The sequence below is a fragment of the Amblyraja radiata genome, chromosome 29 (genome assembly GCF_010909765.2).
Source record: "Amblyraja radiata isolate CabotCenter1 chromosome 29, sAmbRad1.1.pri, whole genome shotgun sequence".
In the NCBI taxonomy this organism is placed as follows: Eukaryota; Metazoa; Chordata; class Chondrichthyes; order Rajiformes; family Rajidae; genus Amblyraja; species Amblyraja radiata.
This window is the reverse complement of record NC_045984.1, coordinates 1,990,184-2,016,677: the sequence shown is the minus strand read 5'-3', so window position 1 is coordinate 2,016,677 and position 26,494 is coordinate 1,990,184. Positions and strand designations below refer to the sequence as shown.

The following is a 26,494-nucleotide window of genomic DNA, read 5'->3' as shown; positions in this document are numbered from 1 at the left end:
TCTATACTCAGCCTGATATAGAACTGGGTTAGCAAATAGCAAGATTAGCAAGTTTGCTGATGATACAGAAGTGAGTTGTTTTGCAGATAGTGAAGATGGTTGTGAAAGATTGCAGCAGGATCTGGATCAATTAGCCAGGTGGGCAGAGGAATGGTTGATGGTTGCATGGTTCCTTGAAGTCGTGTCGCAGGTATATCAGGTGGTCAAAAAGTATTTTGGCACTTTGGCCTTCATCAGTCAGAGTATTGAGTATAGAAGTTGGGAGGTCATGTTGCAGTTGTATAAGACGTTGGTGAGACCGCATTTAGAATATTGTGTTCAGTTCTGGGCACCATGTTATAGGAAAGATGTCAAACTGAAAAGAGTACAGAGATCCCCATCCTGGATCAATCCAATCAGGGTTGTATCATCCGCAAACTTGAGAAGCTTGACAGAGGTGTCTGGGGAGGTGCAGTCATTGGTGTAGCGACAGTAGAGGAGAGGGGAGAGTACGCATCTTGCGGTGCTCCTATGCTGAGCGTTTGCGGGTCCGAGATATGCTTTCCCGCCTCACATGCTGCTTCCTGTCTGTCAGAAAGCTGGTGATCCAACAACAGAGGGGTTCGGGCACAGTCAACTCAGAAAGTTTGCAGCGTAGTAGCTCTGGCACAATTGTGTTGAATGCAGAGCTAAAATCAATAAAACAAAATCCTCGCATAGGTCCCTTGGCGGTCTAGGTGCTGGAGGATGAAGTGCAGGCCCAGATTGACTGCGTCATCCACAGATCTATTGGCCCAATATGCAGAATGTAGATGATCCAGCAGAGGGATTGTGATATTGGCCAGCACAAGCCTTTCAACGGTCTTCATGACTACAGAGGTCAGTGCGACAAGCCTTTAGTCATTAAGACCAGTAATCCTTACCTTTTTGGGTACAGGGACAATAGTGGAGACTTTGAAGCAGGCAGGGACAGTACATCTTTGCAGGAGGTACACAAAATTGCTGGGGAAACTCAGCGGGTGCAGCAGCATCTATGGAGCGTCGCCTATTTCCTTCGCTCCATAGATGCTGCTGCACCCGCTGAGTTTCCCCAGCAATTTTGTGTACCTTCGATATTCCAGCATCTGCAGTTCCCTTTTGAACACATCTTTGCAGGGACTGGTTAAAAATGAGTAATTGGGTGTGAAGTAGTGATTGGAGTGGGGTGGGTGTAGAAGGGCCCAGTCTTTGCAGATTGAGGGCAAGCTGTGAGTGGGTGTGAAGTGTTGGTTGGGGTGGGAAAGGGTCCACTCTTTTCATACCGGAGTCTTGCCTTAAGTAGGTGTGAAGTGGTGAATGGGAAGGAGAGGGTGCAGGGTCCATTCTTTGCAGACTGGGGTCTGGCTGTGTTTGTTGGGGAAGGGGTACTAGGGTTACGTTTCTGTTTTTCAAACCTGCAGTAAAACTCATTCAGGTCGTTCGTCAGCTGATGATTGTCCAAAGAGCGGGGGGCTTTCCTCTTATAGCTGGTGATTTCTTGCATAACACTTCCAAACTGCAGAAGAGTCATTAGCTGAGAACTTGCTTCTCAACTTCTCAGAGTACCTTTCCTTGGCAGCTCTGATTCCTCTTCTCAGCTCTTTATCGATTAGGCTATCTTTTAACTCTTAAACGATTAGGATATCGGCTTGATGCATATTTGCCCCCAACCCCCCCCCCCCCCCCCCCCCCGCCCTGATCTCGAAATGGAAATGTTACATCTGTATATAACGATCCCATTAAAATGTGTATTTATGTCACAAACCATAGAATTCATATTTTTCAGTATTGTTATCAAGGAAAAGAAAGCAGTTCCAATTGTTTGATATTATTTGATATTGTTTAATATTATTCATATAGAGGAGAAAATATAATAGCTCTAAAACCTACCTTAATTTTGCAATCTCACTAAAGATAATCCCCTTTCCCTCTCCCCTCCCCCATCTCTTTCTCCCCTCCATTCCCCTCTTTCTTGCGGGGGGGCGAAGATGGTGGCGCGGGCCCAGCGGGCGGGGAGGGGATGAAGGTGGCGTGGGCCCAGCGGGGGTGGTGTGGGCCTAGCAGGGGTCAGCGAGGGTGGTGTGGACTCAGCGGAGGTCAGCGGGGGTGGCGTGGGCTCAGTGGGGGTGGCGTGGGCCCAGCAGGGGTGGCGTGGGCCCAGCAGGGGTGGTGTGGGCCCAGCGGGGGGGGGCATGGGCCCAGCGGGGGTGGCGTAGACCCAGCAGGGGTCAGCAGGGTGGCGTGGACCCAGCGGGGGTGGCGTGTATCCATCGGAGGTGGCATGGGCCCAGCGGGGGTCAGTGGGGCTGGCGTAGGCTCAGTGGGGGTGGCGTGGGCCCAGCGGGGGTGGCATGGGCCCAGCGGGGGTCAGCAGGGGTGGTGTGGGGGGAAGATGGCTTGGGCCCCGGCGGCGGGGGTAGGCGAGGGGAGCGGGCTCCATCGCAGTGGCATCTGGTGTTGGGGTTACAGCGATTGGGTTCAGATTCAGCCACTCCTGCCCGGCGACGGGAGAAGAGAACTGTGGAAACGTTGATTATTATTTTTTCGATTTTTTTCCCCCCCAATTTTTTTTTTGTGATTTTTTTCTGGGGAATGTTGTATAGCAGAGGGATCTTGGCATACAAGTACATTGTTTCCTGAAGTGACAATGCAGGTGATGGATGGTGAAAGTGGCTTTCGGCCCGTTAGTCTTCATCACGTATGTTACTGTTGTACACATGGAATAGTGTTCAGTTTTGGTCACCCTGCATGAGCTGGAAAGAGTGCAGAGAAGATTTATGAAGATGTTGCCAGAACCAGAGCCTGAGAATAAGGGGAGATTGGGCAGGCTCGGACTTTATTCCTCAGAGCACAGGAGGATGAGTGGCGATCTTAAGAAATGTAGAAAGCAATGATGGCATTAAATAAGGTATATGCACAGAATCCTTTTTTCCAGGGTAGAGAATCAAGTGCATAGGGTTAAAGTGAGAGAGGAAATTTTTACAGGAACCTGAAGAGCAACTTTGTCACGCTGAGGGTGATGGCTATATTCATCAATCTGCCATAAGGAGTAGTTGAGGCAGATACAATAGCAACATTGAAGGCATTTGATGGCAACACAGTGGCGTAACTAGTAGAACTGTCACAGTGCCAGTCCCGCATTCACCCTGATCTCATATGCACTCTGTGTAGAGTTTGCATGTTCTCCCTGTGACTGTGTGGATTTCCTCGAGTTTCCGCCCAATTCCAAAAGATATGCGTGTTTCTAGATTAATTGGCCAACGTTTGCACAGGTACATGATACAAAAGGTTTAGAGGAAAACAGGCCAAATGTGGGCAAGTGGGACTTGCTTAGCTGTCACATCTTTGTTGGGCTGAAGGGCCTATTTCTATTTTGTAAGCCTGGATGATTCTATGACTAGCAATTTAACGCTATTAATAAATATCTTGCCTACTTATTAAGAGTCAGAAGGAGGCAGTTGTCCCACCAGCTCCATGCTAACTCCCAGCAGAGCAATGCCATCAGTGCCATTCTCCTCTCTTTATGACCTTGTAGCCACTCAATTCCATCAATGTCCATCAATTCCCCTTTCATTCGTTTGTCACTGAGCTACACCAAGAGGTAATTTATGTAACTGTCATGCCATTGGAGTTCATAAGTGATAGGAGCAGAATTAGGCCATTCGGCCCATCAAATCTACTCTACCATACAATCATGGCTGATCTATCTCTTCCTCCTAACCCCATTTTCCTGCCTTCTCCCAATAACCCCTGACATACGTACTAATCAAGAATCTATCTATCTCTGCCTTAAAAATATCCATTGACTTGGCAATGAATTCCACAGATTCACCACACTCACCACGCTCTGACTAAAGAAACTTCTCCTCATATCCTTCCTAAAGGAATGTCCTTAAATTCTGAGATGATGATCTCTGGTCCTTGCCTCTTACACTAGTGGAAACATCCTCTCCACTTCTACTCCATCCAGGCCTTTCACTATTCGGTAGGTTTTTATGAGGTCCCACCTCATCCTTCTAAACTCCAGCGAGTACAGGCCCAGTGCCGTCAAATCTCATCATATGTTAACCCTCTCATTTTACTTCAGAGTCACGTGAGTGACTACGTGAAGAAGGCTCATCCAGGCGCACATGCGTCATATCGTCAGAAGCATAGCGACTGCGACCGCGGTAGGAGGTGCAGAGCCCTCCAAGCGGTAAGTGAAATAAAACCTGAAGGTAAGTACTTTTGCGTAGGCCTATCAGAGAGCCAGCGCATGAAATACCTGAAGAAGAATCCCAGGTGAACCCCATTATGAGGAGGAATATCCAGAAGATTCTGACAATGAATTATATGAAGACCAGAGCCCAATACAACGCAAAGTACCAGGTCTGGCCCAAAAATTCTATAGTCCCAGACATAAGGGACAACCTCTGCCAGATGATATAGCAAAAAGTATAAATGACCTGCTTTCCCATCATTTGGAAGAACCAACGATGGATGAGATTGTGAATAAATACGAAATCCTGCAGAATTGCGCTCTGCTAACAGTCCCAGCACTAAACAGTGAAATATGGGGTTATATGGGCACCGCAGTACGCGCACAAGAAATGAGGTTACAGCGGGTACTAAGATTAATGGGGTCAAGCATTACGGCATTTGCCAGAGATCTGGAAGAAGGAAATGTGACAACGTCACAACAGGATGTGATGGGGATGATGTGTAATGCACACTTTGAAATAAACTGTATTCGTAAAAGTGCGATAAGACCTAACATACATCCTAAGTTTGCAGGGCTCTGTAAACCATCGAATATACAATTGCTGAACTTACTCTTTAATAATAATAATAAATAATAATAATAATAAATACTTTATTGATCCCCTCAGGGAAACTCAGATGTTCAGAAGCCCCTAACCAACAAACCCACAGATTCAAAACGAACGCAGACAGAAAATACATAGAATACAATGTGGACACTACCTGAGAGCAATAAATACTTAAAAAGACCAATAATTAACAATTAAAAATTAAAAATTGCAAAATGCATCCCCCTACAGCCTAGGGGGATGCATTATAAAATCTAATGGCTGCAGGGGTGAAGGATCTCCTGAACCGCTCTGTTCTACAGGGCAGGGAGAGGAGCCGGTTATTGTTCCGGTGTTCTTTTGACTCTCCAGAATTACATGGAGGGGATGCCCGGGGTTTTTCAGGATGACCTGCACCTTGTGCCTCATACGCCTCTCAAGCACATCCCTCCCAGAGTCTACTCTCCCCTCCAGCACTGAGCTAGCTCGTTTAACCAGTTTGACCAGCTTCTTGTTGTTTTTTTGGAGAAGATCTTGGAGAAGTTCTTGCCAAAAAGCTGAAAGTCTTAAACGAAGAAGCAAAAACCATGGGTATGATAAAACCACCGATGTTTGGCAGAACAGTTCGAAGGCAATATCCATACCGAAAGGTGGCTGGAGCTGGTGAAGGAACAAGTCGCTCATACCCGTACACGCGTTATTGGCACACGACCCCAGGACGTGGAGGACATGGCATTCCCACAAGGGGCAAGGTACAAAAGGTGACACCAGAAAACCCTGAGGTAGGTGGTTCTGGTTCTGAAAGAAACATATCAGATGTTTCATATTCACAAATTGGGGGAAGGTTACAATTCTTCCTAAAAAAATGGCGTAAAATAACATCTGACGCTTATATTCTGTGCAGTATAATGGGGTTTAGAATTGAATTCTACCAACATGAAAATCCCCCTACTCAATCAGAATCAGAATCAGAATGCTTTATTGTCATTGCATGTGTCACATACAACGAGATTACTGTGTCTCTCCATTTAAAAGAACTTCAAACATTCACATACTCATAATTTTTACACTCCCTCCCTCCCCAAACCCACCCATGGATTCACATTTACATAGATTAACACTGTCTCCCACCCCCCCTCGTTCCCCATAACCCGCTCCCGAGTCAGAGTTCAGTTCCAAGATTGCTGATGGGTAAAAGCTGTTCTTGAGTCTGGCAGTGCGTGACTTTAGCGACCTGTACCTTTTTCCTGAGGGCAGCAGTGTGAAAAGGTGGTGACAAGGATGTGTAATGTCTTTCACGATATTACAGGTCCTGCTGCGGCATCTGGAGTGGTAAATGTCCTCCAGAGGGTGCTGGGGGAGTCCAATGATACCCTGGGCAGTTTTTATCACCCTCTGGAGAGCTGCTCTGTCAGCTGCTGAACAGTTCCCAAACCAGGCAGTTATGCAGTAAGTCAGTATGCTTTCTACCGAACAGCGGTAGAAAGACTCCAGCAGTTTAGCAGACAGATGGGCCTTCCTCAGTGTTCTGAGGAAGTAAAGTCTCTGTTGCGCCTTTTTTACAACTACAGCAGAGTTCACAGACCATTTAAGATCCTCACTGATGTTGATCCCCAGAAATTTAAAACTAGGCACCCTCTCCACCTCCTCGCCCCCTATCTCCAGTGGCCTGAGCTCCGCTCTATGTCGCCTGAAATCAGTGATGATCTCCTTTGTCTTTTTAGTGTTCAGAGAGAGATTGTTGTGAGCACACCACTCAGAAGGTCTGTGCACCTCCTCTCTATAAGCGACCTCGTTCCCATTTGAGATGAGCCCCACCACGGTTGTATCGTCCGCAAATTTTATGATCCTATTTGCGGGGTGATGGGGCAAGCAGTCATGTGTGTATAGGGCGTAGAGGAGCGGACTGAGCACACAGCCCTGAGGTGCTCCTGTGCTGAGGGTCAGGGATGTCGAGGTGTAGGGTCCAAGTCTCACCGTCTGTGGGCGTTCACTGAGAAAGTCCAATATCCACTGACACAGTTGACTGCTGAGGCCAAGGTCTAGCATTTTTGCGATCAGCTTGCTGGGTATGATTGTATTAAAAGCTGAGCTGTAATCAACAAAAAGCATCCAGACATATGACCCCTTCTCCTCTAGGTGTTGTAGTGCAGCATGGAGGACACTGTTTATGGCATCCTCTGTAGATCTATTAGCCCTATATGCATACTGGTGTGGGTCGAGTGAGGGGGGGAGAGATAATTTAAGGTGACCTAGGACCAGCCTTTCAAAGCACTTGGAGACTACAGATGTAAAAGCAACGGGCCTGTAGTCATTGAGGGAGTTGATGATTGTCTGCTTGGGCACCGGGATGATAGTGGTGGTTTTCAGGCACGCTGGGAAAGATTAAAAATGTCTGTGAATACCCCAGCGAGCTGGCGAGCACAGTCCCGGAGCACCCTGCCTGGGATCTCATCCGGGCCAGCAGCCTTACTAGCATTAACAGTTCTCAGGGCCCGCTTTACCTCCTCTAACTGGAGGGTAAGTGGCTGGTCAGCAGGGTCCAGTTGGAGAGAGGTTCTTTCATTCGGACCTCTCTCGAAACGGGCAAAAAAGTGGTTGAGCGATGAGTCCTCTGCCAGCGATGTATTTGCAGCTGTCGGTGGGTCCCTGCTGCCCCTGAGGTTTGTTAGGTGATGTATTCCCTGCCACATGCGTGCTGTATCCCTGGAGGTGAAATGGTCCTCGATCTTCTCCTTGTAGGACATTTTAGCTGATTTAATGCCCCGCTCAAGGTTGTGTCTGGCAGCGCTGTACAGTTCTTTGTTGCCAGATTTGTGGGCCAAGTCCCGCTTCTTCAGAAGACACTGGACCTCCGTAGTCATCCATGGTTTCCTGTTCGGAAAGACACGGATGCACTTGTTGATGGTGACACATTCCACACAACATCTGATGTAGCAGAGTACTGCTGCAGCGTACTCTTCTAGGTCCTGGTTATAAAATAAACTCCAGTCTGTGCTCTGAAAGCAGTCCTGCAGTTGTAAGGTTGCATCCTCTGGCCAAGTTTTAATGATCCTGGTAGTGGGTTTCTGCTTTCTACTGATGGGGATGTAGGCTGGGATTAACAACAATGACTGGTGGTCTGACTGTCCAAGGGGGGGGGGGGGGGGGGGGGGGTAAGGATCTGTAACCTTTAGGAATGTTAGAATAAACACAGTCTAGTGTGTTTTCCCCTCGAGTTGGGCATTTAACATGTTGCACAAACCGTGGCAGTACTTTCTTTAAAGTTGGTGTGATTAAAGTCACCAGCCACGATAAAAACCCCATCAGGATGTGAGTTCTGTTGTTTGTTGATCGCATTTAGCAGGTAGCCCAGTGCTACATTAGCTTTAGCCTCTGGAGCTAAGTACACGACTGTAATAAAAACCACAGAAAATTCTCTTGGGAGATGGTAGGGTCTGCATTTAACTACCATCATTTCTAGGTCTGGTGAGCAATGTCTCTCAGTAACAGTAGCATCCGTAGTCCAGTTATTGTTCGTAAAAACAACCAGGCTCCCCCCGCATTGTTTACCTGAGGCTTCGGTTCTGTCGCTGCGGTGAGTAGCCCGGCCCGCTAGCTCGATAACAGCATCAGGTATTCCAGGATGGAGCCAGGTCTCACTGATTATCAGAACACAACTATCCTGGATAGCTGATTGTGATGATAAACAGAGGCTTAGTTCGTCCATCTTGTTGTTAAGAGACCTGGCGTTGGAGACAAAGAGGCTGGGGAGTGGTGGTCTGTGCGGATTCCTCTTTAGCCGAGTTAGCACGCCGGCTCTATGCCCTCGCTTCTGTTTGCGGTCTCTCCGTCTCCTGCGGTGACTGTTGGGGGAGGTTATCCATACTCAACATATTCCGAAACGAATACATTCTTTCTCTAAAGAAGAGAATAGAATCATTCAAGTAGACCTTGACAAATTGAGTAAAAACGGGGTGATTGAGAAAACAGTTTATCAAAACCACCAATTTATATCTAGTATTTTTTCTAGACCAAAAAAGGATGGTGGCTATAGAATCATTTTAGTCTTAACAAGTCTCAACCCTTTTGTACAGTATAAACATTTCAAAATGGAGACATTTACTAATGCTTTGCATCTAATTTCAACAGAATGTTATATGGCAAGCATAGATCTCCAAGATGCATATTACTCTGTGGCTGTGCATGTTAATGATCGTAGATATTTGAAATTTATCTGGATGAATCAATTGTGGCAATTCAAAGCATTGCCTAATGGATTCTCAGCCCCTAGATTGTTTACAAAATTGCTAACACCAATTTTAGCATTGTTAAGAGCCCAGGGCCATTTGATAATGGCTTATTTGGATTACATTTTAATTGTGGGAGAAATTAAAGCCATAACAAAAGCATCAGTTTTAGAAGTCAAACTTACATTTCAAAATCTGGGCTTTCTTATCCATCTAGATAAATCTAGATTGTCACCTAATAAAATAATTGATTACTTGGGGTTCACTATTAATTCAGATCACATGATAGTGACCTTACCCAAGGACAAAAAACTGCAGCTAATTGAAGGTTGTAACAAACTAATTTCAGATCAACAACCATTAATCAGGCAAGTGGCAAGCCTACTTGGCAAACCATATAACCATATAACAATTACAGCACGGAAACAGGCCATCTCGGCCCTACAAGTCCATGCCGAACAACTTTTTTCCCTTAGTCCCACCTGCCTGCACTCATACCATAACCCTCCATTCCCTTCTCATCCATATGCCTATCCAATTTATTTTTAAATGATACCAACGAACCTGCCGCCACCACTTCCACTGGAAGCTCATTCCACACCGCTACCACTCTCTGAGTAAAGAAGTTCCCCCTCATGTTACCCCTAAACTTCTGTCCCTTAATTCTGAAGTCATGTCCTCTTGTTTGAATCTTCCCTATTCTCAAAGGGAAAAGCTTGATCACGTCAACTCTGTCTATCCCTCTCATCATTTTAAAGACCTCTATCAAGTCCCCCCTTAACCTTCTGCGCTCCAGAGAATAAAGACCTAACTTATTCAACCTTTCTCTGTAACTTAGTTGTTGAAACCCAGGCAACATTCTAGTAAATCTCCTCTGTACTCTCTCTATTTTGTTGACATCCTTCCTATAATTGGGCGACCAAAATTGTACACCATACTCCAGATTTGGTCTCACCAATTGCTTCTTTTCCAGCTGTTGAGTTTGGACCACTGCATTGCCAACAACTGCAGCGAGCAAAGGTCCAAGCATTAAAAAGGCATACCGGGCATTTTGATAGACCCAACTACTGAAAACAGCAGTGATGATATACAATGGTGGATTAAGAATGTTCATTATTCTTACAGAAAAATTCTGGTTGAATCAACAGCTATCATTCTACAAACTTACCCGGTTGGGGAGCACACTCGGTTGGGGAGCTGCTGATACCATCTCGAGCTGTGGAGGTAGATGGAATGCGGAGGAAGAACCTTTGCTCGAGGCACATGGCATTAACTATCTAGAATTATTAAGTACATTTCATGGGCTTAAAGCTCTTTGCGCTAAGGTGCAAAATTTGCATGTGCAGGTTCAGATTGACAACACTACGGCAGTAGCATATGTCAATCATATGGGTGGAATCAAGTCAGAAGCTTGTGACAGATTGGCAAACATGATTTGGCACTGGTGAATTATGAGAAACATTTGGCTTTCTGCAATTTACCTCCCAGGTAAATTCAATATAATTGCAGACACTAGGTCACGAAAATTTAATGACAATACAGAATGGATGTTAAATCGTGACATTTTCCATAACATTGTTCAAAAATTTGGAAACCAGAAATTGACTTGTTTGCATCCAGACTGAACCATCAATTACCTCAATATGTTTCATGGGAACCAGACCCAGGTGCAACAGGGGTAGATGCATTCTCGCTAAATTGGGGTGGAATGTTTTTATATGCATTTCCTCCCTTTTGTCTTATCAGTAGATGTCTACAAAAGATCAAACAAGATAATGCTTCAGGATTATTGGTTGTCCCAGATTGGTCCACACAACCATGGTATCCACTAGTGTTAAAAATGGTGACAGAACCTCTAATGCATATCTCAAGACAAGAAAACCTACTCGTGCACCCTGTAACTGGTGATTTTCATCCTTTACATGATCGTATTGATTTGTTGATTTGCAGATTCTAAAAAGGCCATATGTCGGAAGAAGACTATCAGATCGCACTATGGATGTAATTACAGGATCCTGGAGGGATAGTACCCAGAAGCAGTACATTTCTTACATTAAGAAATGGGAGGAGTTTTGTGCAAAACAAACCATTTCATAACACACAGCAGACACTTCAGATGTTGTAGAATTTTTGTCAACATTACATTTTGATGTAAATTTAAGTTATAGTGTGATCAACACTGCAAGGAGTGCCCTCTCTGCATATTTATGGAGAGCATCTGAACAACAGGTTCTAGGATCACACCCCTTGGTTTGTAGATACATGAAGGGTATCTTTAATGCTAAACTTCCCAGAACGAGATATATGGAAATCTGGAAAGTGAGGGATGTACTCATGTTACTTCGGGATTGGAGTCCCATCTCAAATTTGTCTTTAGACAAAATTACCATGAAAGTAGTCATGTTAATGGCATTAGTTTCAGCACAAAGAGTATAGACATTACACACATTACGTATAGACAGAATGGGAATGACAACAGAGGAAATTACATTCTATGTCTATGACTTGCTAAAACAGAGCAGACCAGGAGTCATGGGGTGTAAATTAGTCTTTACAGCATATCCTACAGATCCAAGACTTTGCGTAGTGACACATTTGAAACGCTACATTGAGGCCACCAAGCACCAAGGTGTAGAATCCGCATTACTTATCAGCCATAAAAAAACACACAAAAAAGTGTCAACACAAACCATTTCCAGATGGCTGAAGCAGGTGCTAGTGGATGATACTGACAATAGGAATTGATACTGACAAATTTAAATCTCATTCCACCAGGGCTGCGGCAACATCGGCGGCCAAGGATTTGGACGTTCCAATAGACAATATCCTCGCGGCCGCAGGATGGGGAAATGAAAGGATGTTTCACAAGTATTATCACAAAGAGATTGCAGACCCTGGTGTATTTGGTGGTACTGTTTTGGATTCAGTATTAAATGTTCCCAGTGATTAAAAGGGGACACAAAATGTTTATCATGAATAAACCATTAACTGATTACATAAATGTTATGGTTGCATGTTATTGACTGTCTTTCACTCATAGAGTCAATCAAATGCAGTGATACGCCGGAATTGAATCTACGGCCTGAAATCACAGAAACTTTAAAACCTTCACGTAGTCACTCACGTGACTCCGAAGTAAAATAGTAAGATTAAACGAGAACTTACCAGTTTGAGGTTTGATCTTTATTTTATGAGGAGTTACGTTGAGGGACTACGTGCCCTCCGCTCCCACCCTAATAAAGATCAAAGGTAAGTTAAGTTGGTATCACGTAGCTTACTATTATCCTTCGGTATCTATCATCTGTGATTTCACACCGCTGCTTTGAAGATGGACGTATGTGCGCCTGGATGGGCCTTCTTCACGTAGTCCCTCAACGCAACTCCTCATAAAATAAAGATCAAACTTCAAACTGGTAAGTTCTCGTTTAATCTTACTATTCCTATGATAATTCTTGTAAACCTCCTCTGGACCATCTGCCGAGCAAGCACATCCATCCTCAGATATGGGGCCCAAAATTGCTCACAACACTCCTCATGCGGCCTGACCAGCACCTCATGGAACCTCAACATTACATCCCTGCTTTTGTATTCTAGTCTGCTTGAAATAAATGCTAGCATTGCGTTTGCCTTCCTTACTAACGATTCAACTTGGAGATTAACTTTGTTAGAGGAAACCAGAGTACACTGTTCAAATAACCATTAATTACTTTCCTTGTTGCAAAATCTCTCATAATAGTTAAATTATAAAATAGATAAAATAATCAAAGTCTCTCTACATATGAGAAAAGGGCAATTTAACTAACCAGTCATCTGATAAGCCATTCCAAAGAAAGTTTAATGATTAACTGCCAGTAGATCATGTCTGGTAAATTAAGTGTAAACATATTAGATTGATTTTAGTTAGTTTCCTTTATTATGTTCAGATGTTCAGGGGAGAATATGTGTTCGGCACGGACTAGAAAGGTCGAGATGGCCTGTTTCCATGCTGTAATTGTTATATGGTTATATGGTTATATGATATTTAACAAAAATCTAATTGTGTTTAACTTCTTGCAGGTTTTATTTGATCACTATTATTGGACATCTCAAGATGACTGCGATAACTCCAAATTCAGTCATCAAGCTGCCTTATACTGGTGAGGTTTACATATCTGCAAGTTTAGAAGCCAAGCTCTGTCATTGTTCACCAAAACATGCCACAGAAAGAGCCGTACACTTAACAGTTGCAAAATAAAGGTTCTCTCCCAACGCTAGATTTCCATCCTCTGACAATGAAGTTCCATAAGATTCCCTGGAAAACATGACCTGTTTCCCATATTTTGGGAATCACCTCTCAATGAAAGCAGATATTGACGCCAAAATTCACCATTGCCTTCAGGTTTCCAGGACAACTAAAATTGTTGAAGATCATGATATAAAACTCATGGTGTATTGGGTAGCAATGATGTCTTCCTGACTGTAGCTAAAGTGGATTGAAAAGAATATTATACAGATATAGAGTTAGTTATGCAGCACGGAAACATGCCCTTTGGCCCAACTCGTCCAAGATGCCCCATCAAAGGCAGTCCCATTTACCTGGTTTGGCCCATATCCCCCTCAATCTTTCCTATCCATGTACCTGTGCAAACGTAGGCCAATTAACCGACAAATCCGCATGTCTTTTGGACGTCAGTGGAGACTGGAGTACCAGATGAAACCCATGCAGTCACAGGAAGAATGTACCAGTCCAAATGTCCTTTAAAAGCTATTGTTGTACCTGCCTCAACTTCCTCTTCTGGCAGCTCATTCGATATACCACCTTATAGGAAAATGAGAAACCAGCTGTGAATTATTGTGCTTTTATTCAATTTAACAATTGCACACATTTGACTAATTAAGACATGATCTATGTATCACAGGCACTTTAAAACACTGGGGAGATACTACCACGGTGAATCTGTAAAATCCTGCAAATCCACTGGCAGCATAAGTAAAGCAACCCTTCTTGGCTGATATCCCTGGGGCTCTAACTTTCTTGAAGGGGATGCTTCGCTATTTCCATGCCCAACGCTGGAATTTGGAAACAAACATTCTATTCCATTCTATTTTATTGGAGTGCAGTACAGTATGGTTTTGGAACAGATCCACCGAACACTGCAATAAATTGCAAGAATTGTGGATGCATGAACAAGTTAGGGCTTTATTCTTTGGAGCGCAGAAGGTTAAGGGGGGACTTGATAGAGGTTTTTAAAATGATGAGAGGGATAGACAGAGTTGACGTGGAAAAGCTTTTCCCACTGAGAGTAGGGAAGATTCAAACAAGGGGACATGACTTGAGAATTAAGGGACTGAAGTTTAGGGGTAACATGAGGGGGAACTTCTTTACTCAGAGAGTGGTAGCTGTGTGGAATGAGCTTCCAGTGAAGGTGGTGGAGGCAGGTTCGTTTTTATCATTAAAAATAAATTGGATAGTTATATGGATGGGAAAGGAATGGAGGGTTATGGTCTGTGCGCAGGTATATGGGACTAGGGGAGATTATGTGTTCGGCACGGACTAGAGGGGTCGAGATGGCCTGTTTCCGTGCTGTAATTGTTATATGTTATATGTTATATGTTATATCCCAGACCATCACAAAACCCAACTTCCCTTCCATTGACTTCATTTACAGCTCACGCCTCAACAAGACCACCAGCAGAATCAAGGATGAGTTCCACACTGGCCATTCCCTCTTCTCCCCTCTCCCAACAAGCAAGAGGAATAGAAGTATGAAAACACACACGTCCAGATTCAGGGAAAGTTTCTTCCCAGCTGTTATCAGGCAACTGAACCATCTTAGCAACAACTAGGGAGCAGTCTTGAACTACTATCTACCTCATTGGAGACCCATGGATTGTCTTTGATCAGACTTTACGGGACTTTATCTTGCACTAAAAGTTATTCATGTTATTCCCTTTATCATATATTTGTACTCGATTGTCTTTCCGCTGACAGAGTAGCACGCATCAAACACTTTTCACATACCTTGAGTCCATTTGTTAGAAGCACACAGAATTGTTTCTGGTTTTCATTTGCAGTAATAAAATTGGATGAAGATTGGATTGTTCGATGTTGGCGATCCAATGCAAATAATCTCCCAGATTACCCTTGCTCCTGTTCCGCCTGAGGCTAAAACTGATTCCCATATTAGCCTCATCAACCACCTCATAACCCAGACATTTGGAGTGGAAACAGGTTTGGTTTAGTTTAGTTTAGCTTCAGTTTCCAGATACAGCATGTAAACAGGCCCTTCAGCCCATTGAGTCCGTGCTGACCACTGATGACCCATATACTAGTTCTATCCTACACACTAGGGACAATTTACAGAAGCCAATTAAGCTACAAACCTGAGCATGTTTGGAATGTGGGATAAAACTGGAACACCCTGAGAACACCCACGCGTTCACCGGGAAAATAGAAACATATAGAAACATAGAAAATGGGTGCAGGAGGAGGCCATTCGGCCCTTCGAGCTGATTCAATGTGATCATGGCTGATCGTCCCAAATCATTAACCCTTGCCTGCCTTCTCCCCATATCCCTTGATTCTGCTAGCCCCTAGAGCTCTATCTAACTCTCTCTTAAATCCATCCAGTGATTTGTCCTCCACTGCCCCCTGTGGCAGGGAATTCCACAAATTCACAACTCTCTGGGTGAAATTTTTTTTTCTCACCACAGTCTTAAATGGTCTCCCCTTTATTCTAAGACTGTGGCCCCTGGTTCTGGACATTTTTCCTGCATCTAGCTTATGCAGTCCTTTTATACTTTTATATGTTTTTATAAGATACCCCCTCATCCTTAAACTCCAGTGAATACAAGCCTAGTCTTTTCAATCTTACCTCATATGAGTCCCTCATATGATCCCAGGGATCAAGCTCGTGAACCTACGCTGCACTGCCTCAATCACAAGGATGTCCTTCCTTAAATTAGGAAACCAAAACTGTACACCATACTCCAGATGTGGTCTTACCAGAGCCGTATACAAATGCAGAAGAACCCCTTTACTCCTATACTGAAATCCTCATGTTATGAAGGCCAACATTCCATTAGCTTTCTTCACTGCCGGCTGTACCTGCACGCTAACTTTCAGTGACTGGTGTACAAGGACACCCAGGTCTCGCTGCAACTCCCCCTTACCTAACCTAACCCCATTGAGATAATAATAATAATAATAATAATAATAATAATAATAATAATAATAATAATAATAATAATAATAATAATAATAATAATAATAATAATAATAATAATAATAATAATAATAATAATAATAATCTTTATTTCAGACTCAAGGTCCAGACAAGAGGCAACATTACATAAAAATGCATTGCATATTTAAAAATATCATAAAGTACAGATAAAATCTTAGTATATCACTTATAAAAGCATCATAAATTATATATTTAAAAAAAAAACAATACATGAATTAAAATCCAGAATAAATGAATGATCAATGTTCCACAACGAGACAATGATACCAGTGTCTCCACAATTGGGATTCATAGCGTTTTTTAGAATAGCTTCTAAAGTACTGACTCCTGCAGCCACAAACATGTTACTAGAACTACATCATCTAGGTTTCCTTCGCAGAGTTCTCATGGCATCATTATATGACACCTTTAGTCTCTGCAAACTTGTCTTTCCATAGCTCGACCACTGGTGCGCAGTATAGAGTGGTGTGCAATATGCTCTAAATAGCGACTTCACCACATCTGCACACGCACCAAACATACGCAAGAGAATATTTGCCTATACAGTGGCTTGCAAAAGTATTCATACCCCTTGAACTTTTCCACATTTTGTCACGTTACAACCACAAACGTAAATGCATTTTATTGGGATTTTATGTGATAGACCAACACAAAGTGGCGCATAATTATGAAGTGGAAGGAAAATGATATTCAAAAGTATTCAGCCCCCTTTACTCTGATACCCTTAAATAAAATCCAGTGCAACCAATTGCCTTCAGAAGTCACCTAATTAGTAAATAGAGTCCACTTGTGTGTAATCTAATCTCAGTATAAATACAGCTGTTCTGTGAAGGCCTCAGAGGTTTGTTAGAGAACATTAGTGAACAAACAGCATAATGAAGCCCAAGGAACACACCAGACAGGTCAGGGATAAAGTTTTGGAGAAGTTTAAAGCAGGGTTAGGTTATAAAAAAATATCCCAAGCTTTGAACATCTCACGGAGCACTGTTCAATCCATCATCCGAAAATGGAAAGAGTATGGCACAACTGCAAACCTATCAAGACATGGCCGTCCACCTAAACTGACAGGCCGGGCAAGGAGAGCATTGATCAGAGAAGCAGCCAAGAGGCCCATGGTAACTCTGGAGGAGCTGCAGAGATCCACAGCTCAGGTGGGAGAATCTGTCCACAGGACAACTATTAGTCGTGCACTCCACAAATCGGGCCTTTATGGAAGAGTGGCAAGAAGAAAGCCATTGTTGAAAAAAAGCCATAAGAAGTCCCGTTTGCAGTTTGCCACAAGCCATGTGGGGGACACAGCAAACATGTGGAGGAAGGTGCTCTGGTCAGATGAGACCAAAATTGAAGTTTTTGGCCGAAATGCAAAATGCTATGTGTGGCGGAAAACTAACACTGCACATCACCCTGAACACACCATCCCCACTGTGAAACATGGTGGTGGCAGCATCATGCTGTGGGGATGCTTGTCTTCAGCAGGGACAGGGAAGCTGGTCAGAGTTGATGGGAAGATAGATGGAGCCAAATACCAGGCAATCTTGGAAGAAAACCTGTTAGAGTCTGCAAAAAACTTGAGACTGTGGCGGAGGTTCACCTTCCAGCAGGACAACGACCCTAAACATACAGCCAGAGCTACAACGGAATGGTTTAGATCAAAGCATATTCATGTGTTAGAAAGGCCCAGTCAAAGTCCAGACCTAAATCCAATTGAGAATCTCTGGCAAGACTTGAAAATTGCTGTTCACAGACGCTCTCCATCCAATCTGACAGAGCTTGAGCTATTTTGCAAAGAAGAATGGGCAAAAATTTCAGTCTCTAGATGTGCAAAGCTGGTAGAGACATACCCCAAAAGACTTGCAGCTGTAATTGCAGCAAAAGGTGGTTCTACAAATTATTGACTCAGGGGGGCTGAATACTTTTGCACGCCACACTTTTCAGTTTTTTATTTGTAAAAAAATTTGAAAACCATGTATCATTTTTCTTCCACTTCACAATTATGCACCACTTTGTGTTGGTCTATCACATAAAATTCCAATAAAATACATTTACGTTTGTGGTTGTAACGTGACAAAATGTGGAAAAGTTCAAGGGGTATGAAAACTTTTGCAAGCCACTGTACATACAGCATGCGTTGTTGCCTATATATATCCTCATCATCTGCCCCCTTGTTTTTGCCGACAAAGTGGATAACCTCACATTTATCTATATTACACTGCATCTGCCACGCATCTGTCCACTCACTCAACCTGTCCAGGTCACCCTGCAACCTCCTAACATCCTCTTCACAGTTTCCACTGCCACCCAGCTTTGTGTCATTCACAAACTTGCTAGTGTTGCTTCTAATACCCTCTTCCAAATCATTAATATATATGGTAAACAGTTACGGCCCCAACACCGAGCCTTACGGCACTCCACTCGCCACTGCCTGCCATTCTGAAAAGGACCCGTACACTCCTACTCTTTGCTTCCGGTCTGCCAACCAATTTTCTATCCACGTCAACATCCTACCCCCAATACCATGTGCCCTAATTTTAGTCACCAGTCTCCTGTGCGGGACCTTATCAAAGGCTTTCTGAAAGTTTAGATACACTACATCCACTGACTCCCCTTCATCCATTTTACTTGTCACATCCTCAAAAAATTCCAGAAGATTAGTAAAGCATGATTTTCCTTTCATAAATCCATGCTGATTTGGTCCAATCATTTTACTGCTATCCAAATGCCCCATTATTACCTCTTTAATAATTGACTCCAGCATCTTTCCCACCACCAAAGTCAGGCTAACTGGTCTGTAATTCCCCGTTTTCTCTCTCGCTCGCACATTGATCAACTGGGCTTTAAATGACTCCTACATGACTTGCCCAATGAAATGGTGGGGAGGGGGAGAAATTTAATAGGAATCTGAAGGGTAACTTTTTCACACAAAGGGTATTGGGTGCATGGAATGGGCTGCCAGAGGAGGTAGTTGCAATGTTTAAGAAACATGTAGACAGGTATATGGATAGGATAGGTTTAAAGGGATATGGACCAAACGTGGGTAGATGGGACTAATGTGGATGGGACAGTTTGGCCGGTGTGGGCATGTTGGGCTGAAAGACCTGTTTCCAAACTGTAAGACTCTATGACTCTCTGTTTTGCAGAGGAATGGCCACAGGGGATCCCTGAACACTCTGCCTACTCCCTTTCCTGGTGGTCACCCATCTATTCTCTGCACCTTCGGTGTGACCACCTCTTGATAACTCCTATCTCTGATTTGCTCACTTTTAAGCTTACCTTCCTTTTATTGACAGCTGTTAATTAACCAAGATGTGAGACTTGCCTTTAAAATTCTTCCCGCCCTTCGTCTAATGACGTAAACAATAGGAAATACCTGATCAGGCATTGACTTCTATCCTAAATATTTATTTTTGTTTATTTCCCATAGCATTCCAAGCGTTCTTAACAGAAGTGGTCCATCTCTAAAATACATTTACTTCCTTTCTCATCTCATAATTTGCAAAATTCACTAATGCAAATGCATTTAATCATCCAATAAGAAAGTTTAATTGACTGGGATTTTATGGAAATGGAAATACTACATTTAGACTCAGCGAGTCATATAGTGTAGAAAAAGGCACTTCGGCCCAACTGGCCCATGCCAACCAACTTGCTCCATCTACACTAGTCCCACCTGTATGCATTTGCCCCATACCACTCCAAACCTTTCCTATCCATGTCCCTGTACAAATATTTCTTAAATGTTGTGATAGTCCGTGCCTCAACCATTATTTATTGTACTTTAAGACTGGTTTTGAAGGCCCAGGTTTTCTGTAAGAGTGGAGTATCACTTTCATGGCTTGTTGTGGCAAGCTTTCAAATATAGAATGGGAAGGAAATAACTGGGTCTCAAAGAAATGAATCCTCCCTGCAGATTGAAACATCACTCCTTGATGTAGTAAAGGATTTTTTAATCTTAAAGGAGATCCAATTTTAGACTTTTTAGCGTCAGACGTTTTTACTTTTGGGGCAAAGACTCCAACTGTAAAACCTTATATTTAATATTTCATTGCATCAGAAGAAAGTAAACTTGAATTGACGGAAGCAATGGGAGCACATGGTTAGATGGTAAAATAAAACAACTGTAGAGAATTTTTAAAGATGAAAGAAATCTGATTAAGAGAACAAACAGTAAAATGGGTGAGGTGTAACCAGAAATTATTTCAATTATGAAAAAAACAGTTAAATTATGCCAAAGGGTAAGAATTTTACGAATGTTTCCTGTTTAGAAAGCTGATACGGTTAGAACAGGGTGTAACTGCTGATTAGAAGAGGGTTGCACTAAAGAAAAGTGCAACACAAGGTCGCAGACTATAATCTGAATGATATGTAGCATTAAATAAATATACTGAAAATGAAACAAAAGCTAATACTATTTTTTGTAAAATTACAGTACATATTAGGTAGTCTTAATGAAAATATTCTAACAGAAAATTAAAATTATATGCCTGAGCCTTTGATGCTTTGTGAAGTGAAGTGTAAATTAAACGGTTATTGTCTGTACAGTGTCTTGTGTATTAGTAATCACAGCTTTCAGATATCTCTTGAAGTTGGCATACACTCAGGAGATATAAATATACAAATACCATTTCTTTTAGAGAGGGAACTTGTGAAATTAGTAATAATCTTGTGTTTAATGTATACACATCACATCAAATCCTTTGTCACACAGTTGAGTATCATAACTGAATGTCCAGTGGGGGGGGGGGGGGAGTGAAACATCTACAACTTTACAAATGTCCTATTGATCGCTGAGAATAAATCAAAAGCCGTCATCAGTAAATCTATTTAAGGTGATTGGCAAAAAGAGCCAGAGATAATGAGGAGAAGCTGTTTAATGTAATGAGTGGGCAGGATTGGGAATGTGATGCCCGAGTAGGTTGGTGATTAGAAACTTTGCAAATAAAACTGGAAAAAGAACATAGCAACAGGACTAAGCTTGAAGATTCTGAAGAAGGGTCCCAACCCAAAACATTTCCTATCCATGTTCTCCACAAATGCTGCCTGATCCACTGAGTTCCTCCAGCACTTTGTAATCTAAACAGGACTAGACCATTTGGCCCCTCGAGCACGTGCTATTTAACAAGATCAGGGCACTTTAGTTTTAGACACACCATGGAAACTGGTCCTTCAGCCCGCTGAATCCACGGTGACTATTGATCACCCATTCCCTACACATTTACAGAGGCCAATTAGACTACAAACCCACACGCAAATTGGAAACCCATGTGGTCACAGGGAGAAGGGGCAAACTCCACACAGACAGCACTCGAGGCCAGGATCGAACCCGAGTCTCTGGCACTGTGACGCAGCAGCTTTACCAGCTGTGCTACACTATCTTTTACTAACCCTATAGACTTTGATTTCATAAAATCTTTTGATCTTTGATTTGGCTGTAAATCGTAACTAAGCTTCTTGAATAGATAATTCTGATGGTGCACCATCCCGCCAGGCCGAGTGGCAGAAGGACCTGTTGGGCCCCAGGTCTTGACAATAATCCGTTTAAGAAGGAACTGCAGATGCTGGAAAATCGAAGAAGGTCTGAAGAAGGGTTTTGGCCCGAAATGTTGCCTATTTCCTTCGCTCCATAGATGCTGCTGCACCCGCTGAGTTTCTCCAGTACTTTTGTCTACCTTGACAATAATCCAGCAGCAGGTCTAGCTCACCTGCCGCGGAACCGAGAACCCACCTGGAGAGGGTAGCCACCGAGCCCGGCTCCTGCTCGTCTCCAAGGTGCAAAGAACTGGAAAGGAGGGTGGTGGGAGTTGGCGACAGGGATGGACGCGAAAACAAAGGATCGGTAAGAAGAACCAGAGTCTTACCTTCCACAGCCATACGATCGGCTGCAGAAGGCAAGTCTGGAGCACAAAGACCAAGGTGGCCGGAGGAGGAGAGGAACGACGGTTCACTGGTCGATCCGAATAGAAGCGACGGCTGCATTGATAGCCAGCTGCAGCTGAGACTTTGAAAATGGCACCAAAACCTGGCAAATATTTCATATGGACTCAATGAGCTATTTTTATACATTATTTACTTAATCTGACATTGTATTTATGTATGAGAATAATTTTACTGAACCGTATACAAAAAAAATGTCACTGTACCTTGGTAAATGTGATAATAAAGAACCATTGAACCATCCTGTATGAAGATTTTTTTTCATCTCAGTCATGAATGACTAAACAGCAATGTTGAGAGAAAAAAAGTGCTGGGGTAACTCAACAGGCAGCATCTCTGGAGAACATAGATAGGTGGTGATTTGTGTCGGGACCCCTCTTCACACAGGATCTTGTGTTTGAAGAAGGGTCCAGATCAGAAACATCACCTATATATGTGCTCCATGTTTGTAGATGATGCTAAAGTGGATTGTAGAGTGTGAAGATGGTTAGTAAAAGCAGGCGTGGGTTGAGGAATGAATAATGGAGTTTAATGTAAATAGATGCTAGGCATTGCATTTTGGGAAGTCAAACCAGGGCATGGTCATCACAGTAGGGCCTTGGGGACTGCTGTAGAGTAGAGGGATCTTGGAGTGCAGGTATATAGTTCTCTGAAAGTGGCGTGACAGGTTGATAGGGTAGTCAAGATCGCTTTTGCAACATTGGGCCTTCATCAGTCAGGGCATTGAGTATAGAAACATAGAAAATTGGTGCAGGTGAAGGCCATTCAGCCCTTTGAGTCAGCACCGCCATTCAATATAATCATGGCTGATCATCCAAAATCACTACCCTACTGCTTTCTCCCCAAATCTCTTGATTCCGTTAGCCCTAATAGCTATATTGTAGTGGCCTGGTCAAGGTCAGGAAAAGACCAGACGCCAGGCGGATTCAAAAGAAGCTTTTTAATTCCAACAGTCAGAGTACACACCACGACACCCTGCCAGAACCCCTAGGGAGTGTCGTCAGGAAACCCCGTGGCAGACCAACGCCCCTGTCCCTCAATCGGCGAGGGGGATGATCCAACGATTGGCCTACCCCCCAGGGACCGCCACAGGACCCCTCCCCCAAGTACCCGAGGTACGAAACGGACAGGAGGGCGTACACGGCGGCCAGCCCGGGTGCACACAACGCTCGGCCCCGGAACAGGCGACTGATCAACAAGTGCGGGGGACAAAGTAGCCAGAGGAGGAGGTACCCTAGACAGAGGCCGCCCTCGCTTACGGGGCAGCGCTACCAGCGCCGGCCGATCGATATCAATATGTGCTGGCTTCAACCGCGCAAATGAAACAGTCTCACGCCGACCCCCCATGTCCAGGACGAAAGTCGACGAGCCATGTTCCAAGACCCGGAAGGGACCTTCGTACGGCCGTTGTAGAGGTGTCCGATGTGCATCCCTGCGCAGAAAAACAAACTGGCAGTCCTCCAGAGCAGAGGGAACGTGCGGACGGAAGGACCCATGACGAGAAGTGGGCACCGGCGCCAGCTTGCCCACCGTCTGCCGAAGGCATTGCAGAGCGTCCGAAGGCTGACCCACCTGGCCACATGCCGACGGGATGAACTCCCCAGGCACCGTTAATGGAGACTCATACACCAACTCGGCAGAGGAGGAGGCCAAGTCCTCCTTGGGTGCGGTGCGTATCCCCAGCAAAACCCATGGTAGAGCGTCTACCCAGTCTGGGTCAGTGAGCCGCGCCCTCAGGGCACCCTTAAGCTGTCGGTGAAACCGCTCCACTAGGCCGTTCGACTGCGGGTGGTACGCCGTCGTGTGGTGCAGACGAACACCCAGGAGGCGTGCCATGGCCGACCATAGCTCCGACGTGAACTGAGGCCCCCGGTCGGAAGTTATGTCCAGTGGAACACCGAACCAGGCGATCTAGTGCGCCAACAATGCTCGAGCACAGGTGGTTGTTGGGGAATTCTGTAGCGGAATGGCTTCAGGCCACCGCGTGAAGCGGTCCACAACGGTGAATAGATACGTCATGCCCAGGGACGACGGCAGCGGCCCCACGATGTTCACGTGAATGCGGTCGAAACGTTTCTGAGGAATGGGGAACTCCTGCAACGGCACGTGCACGTGTCGTTGCACCTTGGCGGTCTGGCACGGGATGCAAGTGCGCGCCCAATGTCCAACCTCCTTCCGCAGCCCATGCCACATAAAGCGGGAGGCTACCAGGGCTGTTGTCGCCCTGACGGAGGGATGCGCAAGTCCATGGAGCACCTCAAACACCCTGCGCCGCCAGGCGATGGGGACGATGGGTCGCAAAACTCCAGAGGAGACATCGCACAGCAGCGTGGGACCCCCAGGACCACAGACAACATCCTCCAACTGCAGGCCCGAAACCGCCGTACGATAGGCGGCCATCTCCTCGTCGACAAGCTGAGCGGCTGCCAGGGCGGAATAGTTGATCCCCTCACCGACTTGGAGAACCGTGTGGACTGCAGGTCTTGATAAGGCATCGTCCACCCTGTTGAATTTGTCCTCAACGAACCGGATGGAGGTGGTGTACTTGGACACATACGCCAACTGCCTCTGCAGCCGGGCAGACCACGGGTCTGATACCTTGGCGAACGCGAAGGTTAGCGGCTTGTGGTCCGTGAATGCAGTAAATTGTCTCCCCTCCAGAAAATAGCGGAAATGACGTACGGCGAGATACAGGGCAAGGAGCTCACGGTCGAAGGCGCTGTAACGACGCTGAGGACCACTGAGATGCCTGCTGAAGAAGGCAAGTGGCCGCCAGCAACCCTTAACGAGCTGCTCTAACACTGCCCCAACCGCAACCTCAGAAGCATCCACCCTCAAGGCGGTCGTGGCGTCCTCTCGTGGGTGGACGAGCATTGTGGCATCAGCCAGTGCCTGTTTAGCCCTCTCAAATGCCGCTGTTGCTTCCACGGACCAATCAACCTCCCTGCGATGACCAGCAATCAGGTGGAAAAGCGGACGCATGATTGCAGCCGCTGACGGCAGGAAGCGGTGATAGAATGTGACCATCCCCACGTATTCCTGCAGGCCCCTAACTGTGGTCGGACGGGGGAACCTGTGGATAGCGTCCACCCTGGTCGGCAGAGGCACCACCCCTTGTGCAGTCACGCGGTGGCCGAGGAAGTCGATAGCCGTCACCCCGAAACGGCACTTGGACGCGTTGATAGCCAAACCGAAATCGCTGAGGCGCTGACACAGTTGACGGAGGTGGATGCAGTGCTCCTGTCGCGGGCGACTGGCCACCAGAATGTCGTCCAGGTACACAAAGACAAAGTCCAATCTGCGGCACACGCAGTCCATAAGCCGCTGAAAGGCCTGCGCGGCGTTCTTCAACCCAAACGGCATCCGCACAAATTCCGCACCTAACACTTTCTTGAATATATATAGTTTGGAACAATTAGAATACTGTGTTTATTTTATGGTCACTCTGCTATTGGAAGGATGTCATTAAGCTGGAAAGAGTGCAGAGAAGATTTACGAGGATGTTGTCAGAACTTTAGAGGTGAGTTATAGGGAACAATTGGATAGGCTAGGACTTCATGCCTTGGAGTGCAGGAAGCTGAGAGGTGATCTTATAGGGTGTATAAAACCATGTGGGGAATAGAGAGGGTGAATACCCAGAGTCTTTTTCCTAGGAAAGGGGCATTCATAAGAAAAGGACATATGTTAAGATGAGAGACAAGATTTAATACAAACCTCAATGGTTCCGCTTTCCACATTCTGTTAATCCCAACTACAAAAGAGTCAGACAGTTGGACAAACATTTGGAGGAAAGTTCAAGAGCATTTGGAGGTGGTTCAAGAGCATAGGGATGGGACTGGCAAGATTGCTTTTCAAAACCAACTTTTAAACCAATCAAGATATTCTGTAAAATACTCTTCATTGAAGTCTACGTGAAAATAAGCCAATGTAAACAACAAAGGAATTGGTACAAAATGTTTATTTGTCTTCATAATATTTTGTAAGTATTTGCCAAAGATGCTCCCAAGGCCCCATATTATGTCATATATTTAATATTGAGAAATATCCCAAGGTGTTCCATGCAGACACAATCAACAGCATAAAGCACCTTGACTTACAAAATCTCCCAAGGTCACACAATACTTTAGTTTAGTTTAGAGATACAGCATGGAAAAAGGCCCCTTCGGCCCACTGAGCCCGCACCAACACTACAATATGCTACACACAAGGGACAATTTACACATTTTACTGAAGCCATTTAACCTACCAACCTGTACGTCTTTGGAGTGTGGGAGGAAACCGGAGCAGCCGGGGAAAACCAATGTGCTCACTAGGAGAAACGTAC

The 26,494-nt window shown here is 44.7% G+C and overlaps 1 long non-coding RNA gene across 1 annotated transcript; it reads left to right on the top strand.

The window, feature by feature from the left end:
* Positions 1-7,182: 7,182 nt before the first annotated feature.
* LOC116989756 lies at positions 7,183-24,916 on the top strand. The gene is made up of 4 exons (XR_004416311.1): positions 7,183-7,340; positions 12,263-12,266; positions 23,722-23,724; positions 24,906-24,916. It is a non-coding gene; the product is annotated as an uncharacterized LOC116989756 (long non-coding RNA).
* Positions 24,917-26,494: the final 1,578 nt, after the last annotated feature.